This window comes from Diadema setosum, chromosome 9 (genome assembly GCF_964275005.1).
Source record: "Diadema setosum chromosome 9, eeDiaSeto1, whole genome shotgun sequence".
In the NCBI taxonomy this organism is placed as follows: domain Eukaryota; kingdom Metazoa; phylum Echinodermata; class Echinoidea; order Diadematoida; family Diadematidae; genus Diadema; species Diadema setosum.
This window is the reverse complement of record NC_092693.1, coordinates 8,795,789-8,810,091: the sequence shown is the minus strand read 5'-3', so window position 1 is coordinate 8,810,091 and position 14,303 is coordinate 8,795,789. Positions and strand designations below refer to the sequence as shown.

General features: G+C 39.4%; 1 pseudogene; it reads left to right on the top strand.

The window, feature by feature from the left end:
* The first annotated feature begins 765 nt into the window (after positions 1-765).
* LOC140232463 (cytochrome P450 2J5-like) lies at positions 766-10,155 on the top strand (annotated as a pseudogene).
* The last annotated feature ends 4,148 nt before the right edge of the window (positions 10,156-14,303 follow it).

Sequence of the window (14,303 nt, the reverse complement as noted above, 5' to 3'; positions counted from 1 at the left end):
AAAGACTTAATGAGTAATTTGTATCATAGAGAAGATTGTATTACACTTTATAGGAGGCACTTCTTTCAAATTGTGTAACAATATATTTTGACAAATGTATTTATTGTTATATTATATTATATTATTATTATTATTGTTATTATTATTATTTTTTTATTCATTTATTTATTCGGCATTTGTGGGGCAATACAAGTAATAACAGATAAACAATCAAAACAAGCAAAATATAAGGATACAAGATGTCAGGATTTCCCTGGAGCGGTTCGATAAGTTGCCGGGTTGGAAAAAAAAAAAGGCAATCAAAATCACTATGGCCCTTATTGGGCCTCTCCTTTGAGGGCGAATTATTACCTTTTGTTTATAATTTGTATATTTGTAAAGTATAATTTGATTTAAACTGAACAAAGAAAAACATGTTCTTCGGAAAAAGGTTGCTGTGCCTGCTTTCAAACAAATCCTTTCACCAACCCAACAAACCTCGGGATTCTCCCCTGCCATGGCAAATATCTACATGTGTATATTGCATAGCTATAAACGCATTATTTGTACAAATGCACTGGGCCATGTAGTGTCCAACTCCTTGGGCAGACGAGGAAGGTCACTTCTCTGATCAGACATTTCTATAGTTTTTCATGCTTGAAAGGTCAACATTTGTTAGGTCCTGCTTCATTGTCCACTGCGACTCGCCGGAGCGTCATTTCGGACGAGCTGAAGCCCAATAGATAAACCAAGCAAAGATACGGAATCTCTCGTTGTACACGCAAAATGGAGACCCTAGGCTTTCTCGAGTCAAACTGGACAACGTTATGTCTGTTCAGCCTCACTCTAGTGATCATTTGGACCATCTTAAAGCCCAGGGCAAGAGGTCAACTACCGAAAGGTCCTCGACCCCTGCCTTTCTTTGGGAACCTGTTGTCGTTTTCAGAAAACGACGCCTTTCTCAATATGCTGAATGAGCTTGGGGAAGAGTACGGCCCCGTGTACACGCTCTATCTCGGAAGCAAACCAGCTGTGATCGTCAATGGATGGGAAGAGATCAAAGAGGTGACGTTGAGAGCGGGAAACGATTTCATTGACCGAGGGGAGACCGTCATTTTCAAGAAGATCAACTCAAAGCGACTTGGTAGGTGACTCTGCGAAGATTGTCAGAAGTTGGTAGTGAATGGACTACAGTAGTATGATTGGTCATGATATATATATATATATATATATATATATATATATATATGTATATATATATATATATATATATATATATATATATATATATATATATACATGTATATATATATATATATGGTAAGAAGTATGGCTACATACTTACAACTCGATCGTTACCACCGATAAGCAATTGAACAGAGAAATTTATTCCTTTTTCTCTGTGAGAGTAGCTTACACGGTCATACCTTCCATTTTTGATTAAGTGGAAACAGTAATCTTTTTTTTTTTCAATAAAGTAAACATGAATAAAATATCAGGGAATATTTAAACGGAATTTTGTAACAGCTTCCCCCGCTGTTGGGATAAGTTGTGACAGCACATGAGGATTTCTATTTTTTAATAATTTAGAAAGGTATGCATGACTCGGGTAAAAGCAGATCTGACTATGAATAAATCATGTTATATAGTACTAATTGTGTACCTGTCTGTGGATGCATGTTCATTCATGTGTATCTCTGTGTTTGTGTATTTGGAGGGACGGTGATACGTTTTTAAAAATGAAGGGGCCCACTTATTATAAAAAGAGTTAAGAAATAAAGTGGGGGCGTCCCCCCCCCCCCCCCCCCGTCGTAGCAACAGTATATTAACTGCATGTAATGATAAGTATCAGGCAGCTAGAAACAGTCAGTGTTGTATTAGGACATATTGGTACCTACCTGCCTACAGCGGATACACGTCAAGAGTTCGACACCCACGGGTCACAGATCCCGCAAGTCACACAGCCCATGGGCTTGATACCAGGCAAGACCCATGGATCCGATACTAGGCAAGAAAGGCCGCCACGGGTCTAACATTATATAGGTACAAGGCCTATATAGGTGTCGAACTTGGCCTAGCTCTAGTGTCGAACTCATGGGCCTTCTTTGCATAGTGTCGGTTATTCTTCTATTTTTCGTGGGTATTTTCCAGGTATTTTCGACACTCGAGCTGACGAGATGTGGAAACAGCACCGTAAGTTCGCTCACACCTCCCTGAGAGGTATGGGATTTGGAAAGGTGTCCCTTGAACCACTCATCCTGGAAGAAGTCAACCACCTCGTCAACTACTTCAAGGTTGTAGTTCATTTTCCTTTATTTGGAAAAGGGAGGGGCATATCTACTGTGTATATTTATTATCGTTAATATTATTCTTGCAAATATTCTAGTCGTTCTTTCCCCACTGTCAATTTCAATTCTATTCCACAATTTTTTTTTCAAGTATGTGATGTACAATGAAAATAAGACAATAACATTGATATTGAGATTGTGTGTGTGTGTGTGTTCACGAAAAAGCAAGTTTTGCAAACTAATTGAAGAGATCATGTAGGTACTATACATTAAATTTTGACATCTCTTCCATGACAATACTCATGTTCTACTTTGCTGAGGGCCATCAAAAATATAAACCTACGTAATGATCATGCTTGATGAGATGACAGCCCTTTCTTCGTGATGCCGAAACGAATGAAAACCTGTTCTAAAAGATTTACACACAAGAGGAAATGTGCAAGTGAAGGGCGAGGGGAAGAGAGCAATCACGAATGACCTCGTTTGATTTTACTGATAGATAAAGATTATAGATAAGATCATGCTTAAAATTACCATAAATCAACATTACTATATGTTCTGTTGTAGTTGTCAATGCTGCAGTGTATTCCGACATATTTTGCTTTTCACACAAAAGTCATTAACATTATTCATTTAAAGAACAATATCTGTCGATTATCATTGCCTTTGATTTTCTTGAGCCAATTGCTCAGACTGTTAAGGAGTTTTTATACATCAGCTCCAAAAAATTATCTGTGAGCCAACATGATTCTGTTGTTATTTAAATTGATACTATATGTGGTGACCTAAACCATTTCTTCCACAGAGCACCGGAGGTTCAGTGATAGATCCTCGGACAGCTCTTGGGGTGACTTCTTCCAACGTCATTTGCACCCTCGTCATGAAGAGGCGAGAAGAACATGGGTCGGACTCGGCCAGCGAGCTTATGGAGAACGTCCGTCACCTCATGGTTGCAAGTGGGGGAGTCTTGTTGACGCTCGTGCCGTCCGCCTGGCCGATCCTCCAATTCTCCAAGAAATGGCGAGATTTGCTCTCGTCATGGGAGGTGGTGAAGAAGTTCTTCAGCGAACAGATTGAGAGTCACCAGGCGAGGTTGGATGCAGCCACAGGTGAGCATAATTTGTGATTCGAGTGTCCACATCCAAGCGTTCTGCTGGATTAAATGATGTCAGCATTATAATTTCTTCCTCATACTTAGTATAGGCCTATAGATCAGTACAGGGAGGTGGTGAGAGGGGGTCACCCAACTAGACCGACACCCACGAGTCATACAGCCCATGAGTTCGACACTAGGCAAATAAAGCCCATGAGTTCGACAGATACAACACCGGGCTTAATGTGTCGGTCTCGTGGGCCTTAGTTTAGTGTCGAACTAATGAGCTGTATGTCTCGTGAACTGTTTAACTCATAGGCTGTATGACTTGTGAGCTGTATGACTCTTGGGCTGTATGACTCGTGGGTGTCGATCTCATGACGTGCATCCGGTGAGCACACCTTCCAGCGTAGTCAGTGCAGGGCCCTACTATACACATGAACTACTAACGGAGATCTTTCTTTGATTCCATCATTACAAGTGCTGGTTCTAATCATCATAGCATACAGCGTGTACTGCGTAATCATTCAAACTCATGAAATTCTTCCGTCGAGATGTCTGGAGGAAGCTTTGTGGTCTTGGGTAACATGAAGGAAATATGCATGTCTCACTGAATGGATGAGATCTGTCACTGGAAGTGGCCAAATAAACAGGCCAGCCAGTATGAATACAGGTGTGTGCGTGTGTGCGTGTGTGTATGTGTGTGTAGGTTTTTTTTTTTTTTTCAACATTTTATGGTCCATAACCTTTAACATGGCCACATGTCTGATAACTTGGTAAGAAGAAACCCTAAACACAAACCTGCAGTCATGCAAGCTGGCCTGTTAATTTGACCACTTTCATTAATAGATCTCATCCATAATCCAATGAGACATGCATTGTTCCTTCACAATAACCCTCAAACTTGGAAAAAGTGCAATTTAATATTGCTGTCATTAATATGCTCAGTCATACATGACATTTGTCAACTTAATTAGGTATCAATAGAAAGAGGAAGAGTTCCCCTTTCCTCACAACAAATATTGCGCTCTCCATAGCTGACGATTATGAAATAGTAACCCTCCAAAATTGGATTACCTTTTTGATTCGCACTGTATAGTTCGAGTTCCAAATAATATGACTAGTTTCACTAACATTGAGAATTAGATTATTTCTTGTCATTCTTTTGCTCTACTTCATATAATTTTCATTAACATGATGAAATAAAGTTTGGAAATCGGAACCTTTACCACATTTACACAATACACTTGAATAATATCTGCAAGTAATATGTAATGAAGATTTCAAGCTAAACAAGGAACGTTATTGATATATCTCAGAAATAACAGGGTTCCAAGGATAGATCTTGATGAATAGTGTTTTCATTTCATTTCCGGTCAAAGCATATAATATGACAATATCATATAAACAAATTAAGTACAATGTAACTTTTACATTTCCAAATGAAATTTAGATATACGTCATTTGTTTACATGAATCAATAAACATACTAGTTGAAGAAATACATGGACAAAATGTGAATGAATCATAACAAAGAAAAGGTCGGAAATGGAGGGGACTGCTAAAAAGCCAAGCTTGTAGAATGCAGACCCCTCGTGAGTCGTGAAAATTATAGTAATAATGCAACGAGACAATTTGACATAATCCTCGGGAAACAGAACATAAAACGAGTACGCACAAAAATGCACACACAGACAGAAACAAAGCTGCTCTCTTGCATACGCGTGGAAAGAATAAACAGGAGGTCAGAGGCCAGAAGGGGACAGGAAGACAGAGGAAGACAGAGGAAAGGGCAAAGGAGGAAGAGTTCAAGGGTCGATGCCAGGGCACATGAGACTTTGGTCTTACCTAGAAGTGGACTATCTACGAGTGATATATTATAACGGTTATGAAATAAATTAAACAAAGTAAAGACATTAGCAGCAAAGAAATCAGTTAGGAGCTTTCAAAATGCAAATCCCCAGTTATGTAAGAATTAACAAACATTTTCTTTAATTTGAAAGTAAAAGTGTTGAAACTTAGAGATTCTTTTATGCTGCTGTCAAGGGAATTCCAGAATTTAGGTCCAGCGAAAGAGAATATAGACTTTGCAAAAAATCGTCCTAAACAGTGGTAAATGGAATTCATTGGTTTGTCAGGTGGGGTATGAATGTACAGTTTTATTTTGACTAAACATGGAGTCAAACGCAAAAGGAAGGGAATGATTTATCAATTTGTACATAAACTGACCTAGATTCAAACAATACAAATCCTTGATTTTTAAAATATTATTTTGATAAAACAAGTCATTAGTATGACATCTCCACGATTCTCTACAAATAATACGAAGAGCTTCTTTCTGCAATAATAATATTCTTTCTAAATATGAGGAGTAAGTGTTGCCCCAGGCGAGAATGCCATAGTTCAGATAGGGTAAAATTAAAGATGAATATAACATTAATAAAACATTTTTGGGGAAATAGAATTTAACTTTATTGATTACGCCGACATTTCTAGAAATTGTACGGCAAACTGAATCAATATGCAAATTCCAGGTGAGCTTATTATCAAGAATCAAACCTAAAAATCTAATTGAAGAAACTTCTTCTACAACTATATCATCCAAATAAATGTTCTGAGATAACTTTTCCATAGAATTACTGAAAAGCATACATGTAGTTTTTTGAAGATTAATTGACAATTTGTTGGCTCTAGTCCAGGAAAGTAACTTTTTTTTTTAATCTCGATATTCATAGTGTCGATCAATAACACAGGATCAGGACTAGGCCTAGAAAAGAACACATTTGTATCATCAACAAATAATAAAAAGGAAAGAATACTTGATGTATTTTCAATATTATTGATGTAAAGAACAAATAAAAGTGGACCAAGTAAACTTCCTTGCGGTACACCACAAGTGATATCATGCATAACAGATTTATGACCAGTGGTATATAAATGAATAGTGTTGTCAACATTATCGTTGTTATCATCACTATTCATTCATGATATCCTACCCATTTTGTGCAAATGAGCATAATCAATACTATTCAATTATTCAAATAGTATTATCAATATTCAACTATTTAGGCGAACCGGAAATTCATGATTTCCTCGATGCCTACCTAGTGCACCGGAAGTCGGACCCTGATACGTTTACCATCGAGGCGCTCCACTACGACCTACTGGACCTGTTCTTGGCGGGCACGGACACCATCTCCCTCACTCTCTCCTGGGCCATCAAGTATCTTGCTGTCCATACCGACGTCCAGCAGAAAGTTCATGACGAGATAAAAAAGGTAGGATCGAGTGGGGGAGGGGAGGGGGTGAAGGGTCCGGGAACGAGTGAAGTGGACCAAGGAATACTCATGGGCTTGACACTATGATTGTTGGATGCTGTTCGTTATTCCGAAGGTTCGTTAATCCGAAACACACAAATTCCCCAAACCGAGAGGTTCGTTAATCCAAAAATGAAAAGAGTTCGTTAATCCGAACACTTTGTGGCGTTATTCCGAAGGTTCGTTATTCCGAAGGTTCGTTAATCCGAAAATGAAGCAGGGTTTGCTGTTCCGAAGGCTCGTTTATTCGTAAATGAAATAGGGTTCGTTATTCCGAAGGTTTGTTAATCCGAAAATGAAATAGGGTTCGTTATTCGGAAGGTTCGTTGATCCGACAATGAAATAGGGTCCGTAACGGACCTTTGGAATAACGAGCTTTGTTTCATTTTCGGATTAACGATCCTTCGGAATAACGAACCTTATTTCATATTCGGATTAATGAACCTTCGGAACAACATACCTTCTCACATTTTCGGATTAATGAACCTTCGAAAGAACGAATCTTCGGAATAACGAATGTTTGGAATAACGAAATGTAACCTAATTGTTAAGGGGATGGCAATGAGCGAGGTGGAGCTGTGTAATTACCACAGGACAGTGAGACCGAGGAATCTTCGTGGGCATGACACCATAATTGTTTAACAGAAGAGGGCGGGAATGAGTGAAGAGGAGCTATGTGACTACCACATGTCATGACTGTTCGACCGAGGAATCTCCGTGCGCGTGGTCCCATGAACATGATGAATGCGTGAGGTGGAGCTATGATATGTGATTGCCTCAGAACCGTGCCACCGAGGAATATTACCAGCCTTGGCACAATAATATCCTTCCCTTGTTTGACAGAACTGACATTTATGGTGGCATTAGACTCCGAATAAGATGCGAGATCATTTTCGTCTCCCAATTGAATTGCCACTTGTATGTCTATCACTGGGTCACGTTTTCACGTTGTATCAAATTCTGCCATTACAGGGCCTATGACCGATCAGTAATATTAAAGATGATTATTTGTGTCGAAAATTTTGAAGCTTGTTAGTGACGGTTTACCTCTGATCGAACAGACTTTTAACCAAGCACAATTTTTCGTATGATATAAAGATATACAAGTACAGGATTTGTATATACAGCTGTATGGCATACATGCCCATGACGTTATCATTATCAGTTGCATTTCTTTTTTTTTCCCCACATAGATCGTTGGAGACCAGCAGGTATCCGTATCACATCGTGGGCAGCTTCCTTACACCGAAGCCACGCTGCTCGAGATCCAGCGGCTTGCCTCCGTGACGCCGGTCGTGCCCCGTATGACGGTCAATCAAAGACACCTCGGCGGGCGGTCAGAACATTCCCAAGGGAACAAAAGTACTGCTCAATCTTTGGTAAGTAGGCTCTCTGCTTTAAGTGAAATAAAGAGAAATATGAACTCTTCCTTAGCTGTAATCGTCATAATGATTGTAGAAGTAGAGTCAATAATGTTAATGATAATTATAAATGGTTGCGATTATACAATATAATTGAAATGATGACAATAATACTTGTAAATAATTATATCATGTTTATTGTTGCAAATCGTTATTGTTGTTGTAATTGAATTGAATTGAATTGGATTTATTTTCACATCAGACATATCATTGCAGTCTTTACTGCAGCTTTAAGAGCCCTAAAATAATATCCCGACCTAGTAATATCAGAGATAGAAGCGAAGAGTCGGCCGCACCTTGCGCATGGTGAATTTTTCGAAATATCAGCAGTGTGCATGAAGATCAAAGATACATCGCACCAACTATTTTCTTCTTTCATGGTTGTCTGATATCAAATTTTAATGCTCTTCCTCATTTGCGTAGACCCTTTTTTTTTTATAGCAAAGGGGTTGGGGTGGGGAAGGGTCAGTCTGAAATACTGAGAATAAACAATATTCTCCAAACTCGCAGAAAGGGGATGATTTTTTTTTTCTTGAGAAAGTGTGATCCTCATTTATTCCTTGTTGTTTTTCTTCCCTTTAAAATGTGCAGTGTTGATTATTGCAACGAGAAGGAATTTATGTTGGCCTACAGAATGAAATCATGTCTCCTTATCCAGTACAAGCTTTCTCGTGCTTTAATTTGTGTACTTATTGTATTCAACTATATGTATTCAGTTCACAAGAGAAAGTTGCATTGACTCAGCTTGCCAGGTAACGAAATATTTCTGGATTTGTTTCTTTTTTATGAGTAAAATGTTGTGTTTTCTTTTCATCATGAAAGGTCGCTGCATCGTGATCCAGATGTATGGGCTGACCCAGATAAGTTCAATCCTGAGAGATTCTTGGAAGATGATGGGACTGTTGTCAAGCAACCAAAGAGCTTCCTCCCCTTCTCTGCCGGTAAATTGACCCTCCTCCCCCCCCCCCCTTCCCATGGGCCATTTCCCTTCATGTACTTCGTATAGATGGCAAGGGGTTTCATGGGAAAAGGAGCTTCAAACATAATGGAGATACAACCTTCATATCAATGGCTGTCTTTTGCGGCCCATGAGTGCAGAGTCAGTGAATGACATTTCTCAGTGTGCGCGCGCTCTCTCCTCTCTGTCTTCTAGATATACTAGTAGTTAGTGTCTCATTTATTAATGAAAGAGTTATTTTTTACCCCATCACTATATGCGGTGCTTGAAAAAAAAATAATTGGACTCCATCTGATCATATTTGATCTATCTGATGGACAGAAAGTATGGACATCTGATCCATTTCATCAAAATGTGCAGCTGATCGTTCAATTTCAAGTCCACAGAATGCAAAAGCTCCCTCGTGTGAGAGGGGGACACCCCTTCCCACACCCTCCCAATGGTATTGTGGTCCACCTCCATAAACTTTGGTGCAGATTGAAGACGTACACGCAGATCAAGATGGAACAGATAAAACGATTAAGCCATTCACATCGTCTCCGAATATTCATTTTTCATACTTTTTGCTAGATTTTTTTTTTAACTTATCCATCAGAAATGGAAGTTTGTACTGACCCTTTACACCCCCTCAACCGGGCCTCTGTAATCAAAGGTCCATTTTCTTGACCTCCACATCTAGCTCCCCTTGAAAAATCCTGGCTACCGGCCTGTACTTGTTTATTTACGATTTAAAGCCACATTGCACATTGATAGGAGCAAGAAAGTTTTACTGCAGTTTGCTCTTTATAATCTGTTTATTTCAGTACTATGTTTCAGGAACCTACGCCTTTCTTTTGTTTGTTTGTTTGTTTTTTCATTTATTTTCAAGGGAAACGCGTATGCATGGGTGAGCAGCTGGCCAAGATGGAATTATTCCTCTTCTTCACGACCATCATGCAACAGGTCAAGTTTTCACTTCCGCCCGGCGAATCCGTCTCCTTTGGAGGCCTCTTAGACCTGACCCGCTACCCGGCACCGTTCGGAATCGAGATTTTCCCATGGAATGACTGATTAAGTAACACCCTGGATAATAAAGTATATAGCAGAAACTCTTGGGGGGAAAAAAGGTCATGGGACACCGGGGAATATACTTAGTCATATCTCTCACTTTGATATAGAGAACAAATAGAAAACTACATTCTGATCATGCATTTACTTCGCTATACTGTATCAGTTTTCTTTACATAGCACCATGTTTGCACTATGTAGTAAATGGGGTTTTTTTCCCCCACTGACAAATTAAGAATTGTTACAGCTCTTCGGACAGATTATACATGTATCAAAATACACAGTTAGATGGAAATGAAGGAAACCGAGGACAGTGATTGTTTCACATTGTCATTGCATTTATTCATGGAGACGAGTCGGAATTCGATGGAGACGTTTGCCACCTACGATTTGCCACATTATAAAATCATATTACTACATCCGATGAACTTATATTATTTTGATTGTGGATGAGTATAAAAATCTCGTCAGCTTCTAAAGAAACTTGAAGCACTGGCTGTAATGACAAAAGAAAAATAACTATAATCTTTGAATTTTTTCTTTACCGGAATTCGTCTTAAAACCCTGATGCCATCAAGCATGCTAAAAGAAAAGAGTTGACCACGCCTTCCTGACGACAGAAGGTCACGTGATGTGCGCGGATGCGCACGATTCCATATTGTGGCTGAAAACTACACTGGTGGCTCTTCTTTTGTACGTGCAAATTTGCGGCTGCTACGACGCACACAGTATTTTTTTTAAAAGTACAAATATATTTTTATGCTGGAAAGACTTTTTCTTATCATTTCTTTTCTCGCCGCCACTAGTACCTCTACAAACCCTGCGTTCCGCTACCAGAAGACATTACCGGACTACACCACGATAGCACATTCACCATCATTTTATGTGACCTATAGATCTTTGTTTACACAACATAGATAGCAAGATACATTGGCGTAAATTGACAAGCTCAAGCACAGAAAACGCCCCTAAAAAACCCACACACATCCACACCTTCACATAATATTAATAACACACATGAAGTCATGAACACACGTTCTTGAATAATTATGATAACTTGGCCCAATGCATCTGACAAAAACATTCTAAAGCATTCCTCTACCCCAAGACTTTAACGCTTACAATCCTTTGCCGTTGCTTTCGCTTTCACGATAATAATATTTAATGACGAATTAGAATTGCATTCTGTGTACAGGCAGGTATAAAAACAACAACCACACAAATTGGCACAAACACTAGCCATCAAGGACGTCTAAAAAGTAGTTCGATTGCAGTAGTAGCTAGTTTGATCATGCGTAGTAACTTCAATTTCAACATTAATAGTACAGACAAATGCATGCTTTCAATAAATATAATAGCGTAAAAAGTCTGACATTGGCATCAACATTACAGTTTGTTCAGTCATTTTAAGGTACTGTACGTTTACCCTGAAAGACCTCTGAAAAATGAGAATCTAGACTACATGGATAATTATGTATAATTACATAACATAATTCTTTCTATGTACGGTCACCCTTGATTTAAATACTTTGTCTACGTCACCAGTTGCAGCAAAACAAACGCGCCCCGATTTATTAGGGCATGTCTATTTAAACAGAGGCTCAAACTACTGTCTTGTTTTCTCATTTGGAATGAAAGTGCTCTTTGAGTATTTGAATATTGGATCTTTGGATCTGAGAGTAAACACACCTGACCAAACATTCAGACGTTGTTTTTTTTTTCGCAAAACGAACAGAACTAACATACACATTTAGTTACTGACTGATATTAATTTCTACCAGTGACCAACCCTTGCTAACACTCATTGGTCCTCAATTTTGATTATTTTCTTTTGATTTGTTTTAGTTGTCTGTTTGTTTGATTGGTTGGCGAAGTGTCCGAATGACATCTTATGGCGAATCACGTCACGAGGAATATCCTTTCAACTTTGTAATAAAACAAATAATGCACACTGTACTATAATCAATTTCAGTTGGAATTACAATGCCTCCAGCAGCGTCGGAGCAGCTCGTATTTAAGTTTCCTTCTATGGACGATGTCTGCTCAGGTCTCCACACAGTGGCATAACTTCTGCGATATCCAGATCCAAGGCATTATCGTTTTTTATTTGTTTGTTTGTATTTATTTTTGTCGTAAGGTACTTCACATATACATGATACGACGCAGTGTTTACTACTAACACACGCAGTGAACTCACTGTCGAACATGGTGAGCTGTGTTGGCATGCAGCTCCGTGGTCACTGATCACACGACTATGTGCACTCAGTCCTTTCTCCATACACAATAGATTTATAAATGCACTCAACCCAGACATACTTGGATACTGAAACCACTCTTTGTCTTTTACTCGTTAGATACTGATTTAAAAAAAATGACACATTTGCACTGACAAAACATAATTAGCCAACATAGAAAAAACCCACAAGAGACCAGTCGGGGTCTCGCGCTCAACTGAACATCGCAATTTCACCTTCCACGCATTCTTCCAGACTATTTCTTACCCGGGTACCTGAGATTATAGGAAGAAAACTGGGGGAAGAGATGCTATCAATTTGTATACTCCGTATATTTCATTGACAAACATACCCGCCAAATATGTGGAAAAATTAATTATAAGCGGCTTCAAAGCAAACCATGCCCAGTTTTGATTATCCCCATCTCCCCCGCAATACACACACATGGCACAGCTCCAGACCTCCTATGAACAGACTTGAAACTGCGGACACCAATTTACTTACTCATAGCACTAATCAAGTTTATCACCTTTGTTTCTAGAGAAAGATTTCTCCCTTGGGGCTCCTTAAAGTGGCGAATTGCGTCCGTTTGTACAGATATATACCAGCAATATTAATCCCTACCAAGTTTGGTGAAAAATCTGATCATGCCTCTTCAAAAAGAATATAAAAATTTGAAAATTGGCTATGATTCCGTCCTCCCGGGCCTTATCCTCGATCTGCCGCGGACAAACTTGAAATCACAGTCACTTATCTACAACTTAGAACGACGCGCGACGCACGACGGACGCCGGACACCGGACGATGAATGATCTCAACAGCTCACTTGAGCCGAAGGCTCAAACGAACTAAAACAACAACAACAACAACAACAGCAACAAAGCAACAACATTATTTCTAAAGTCTACTCTGTTCAAAATATAGTTAGTACTGAATACAGGAATTTCATGCGACCTGACGATTGACCTCCAGTCACCTGGTCACAGAGGTCATGAGTTGAAATAACTATGTCCAAAGCAGCAATAGGTACACTTTCCTCGTGTCCATATAATTGAAAACAAACTTTGTTAATCTTGGCAAACGACTTCTACCGGCATTTTTTTTAATGCAACAATGTCAAATCAAGTGTCATTAAGCCATTGCGAGCTCTTACCCCACGCAAGATATTGAAGTCTGCACTATAGAACATGTAGTGGCCTACCTACGTGATGCTTGCGAATACATTCAATGATAAAAGTAGCTGCATGGGCATTGCCCAACGCCCTCAGCATGAAGCACGTAGCATACACAAAAATCGACGTCTTGGCAATAGTTATGGCTATACAGAAGCTGTGGTAACACTGGCAAAAAAAAAAAAAAATCTTGAACTTTAAATTCTCGAAGTTTGGCCAGTCTGGTTGCATCCCCCCCCCCCCCCCTTCCCGGCCAGGGAAAAAAAAAAGTTTTCTCGTTAAACTCCCACTAAAACTAGAGAAATTTCCCGAACCCGCGCAATCATTCTCAAAGATTGTCAAGTGACCATAGTCCCCTTCCCGATTGCGGTGCCCTGTCAGATGGCACGTGCTTTCTTCTTTGTTGCCGGCGCCTGTGTACCAGTGACCCAAATTTATCGAGAGCTGAAACATCAAAATCTGATACTTAAAGAAATATGGACGAGCCAACTTCGCGAAGTGTTCTCAAAGTCAAACTTCTCAAGGTTTTGCCAGCGTGATAACGGCTATTTCGGCAACGAGTTCACAGCTGACCTGAGCTGAATTGAGGTCAAGTACTGCGGTCGAAAATAATGCCCCTGCTAGCACTTCCGGTGCACCCAAAGCATTGCCGCATTTAATCTCTATCACAGATTATGCAATAACATGGAAACAGTGTGCCTGACATGGCAGTGTATGCTGTTTGTGGAAAAAAAGTTGATATCTTCCACTTCGTATATGTCCGTATACGACTGCTAATCTTGGTATATAGTAAG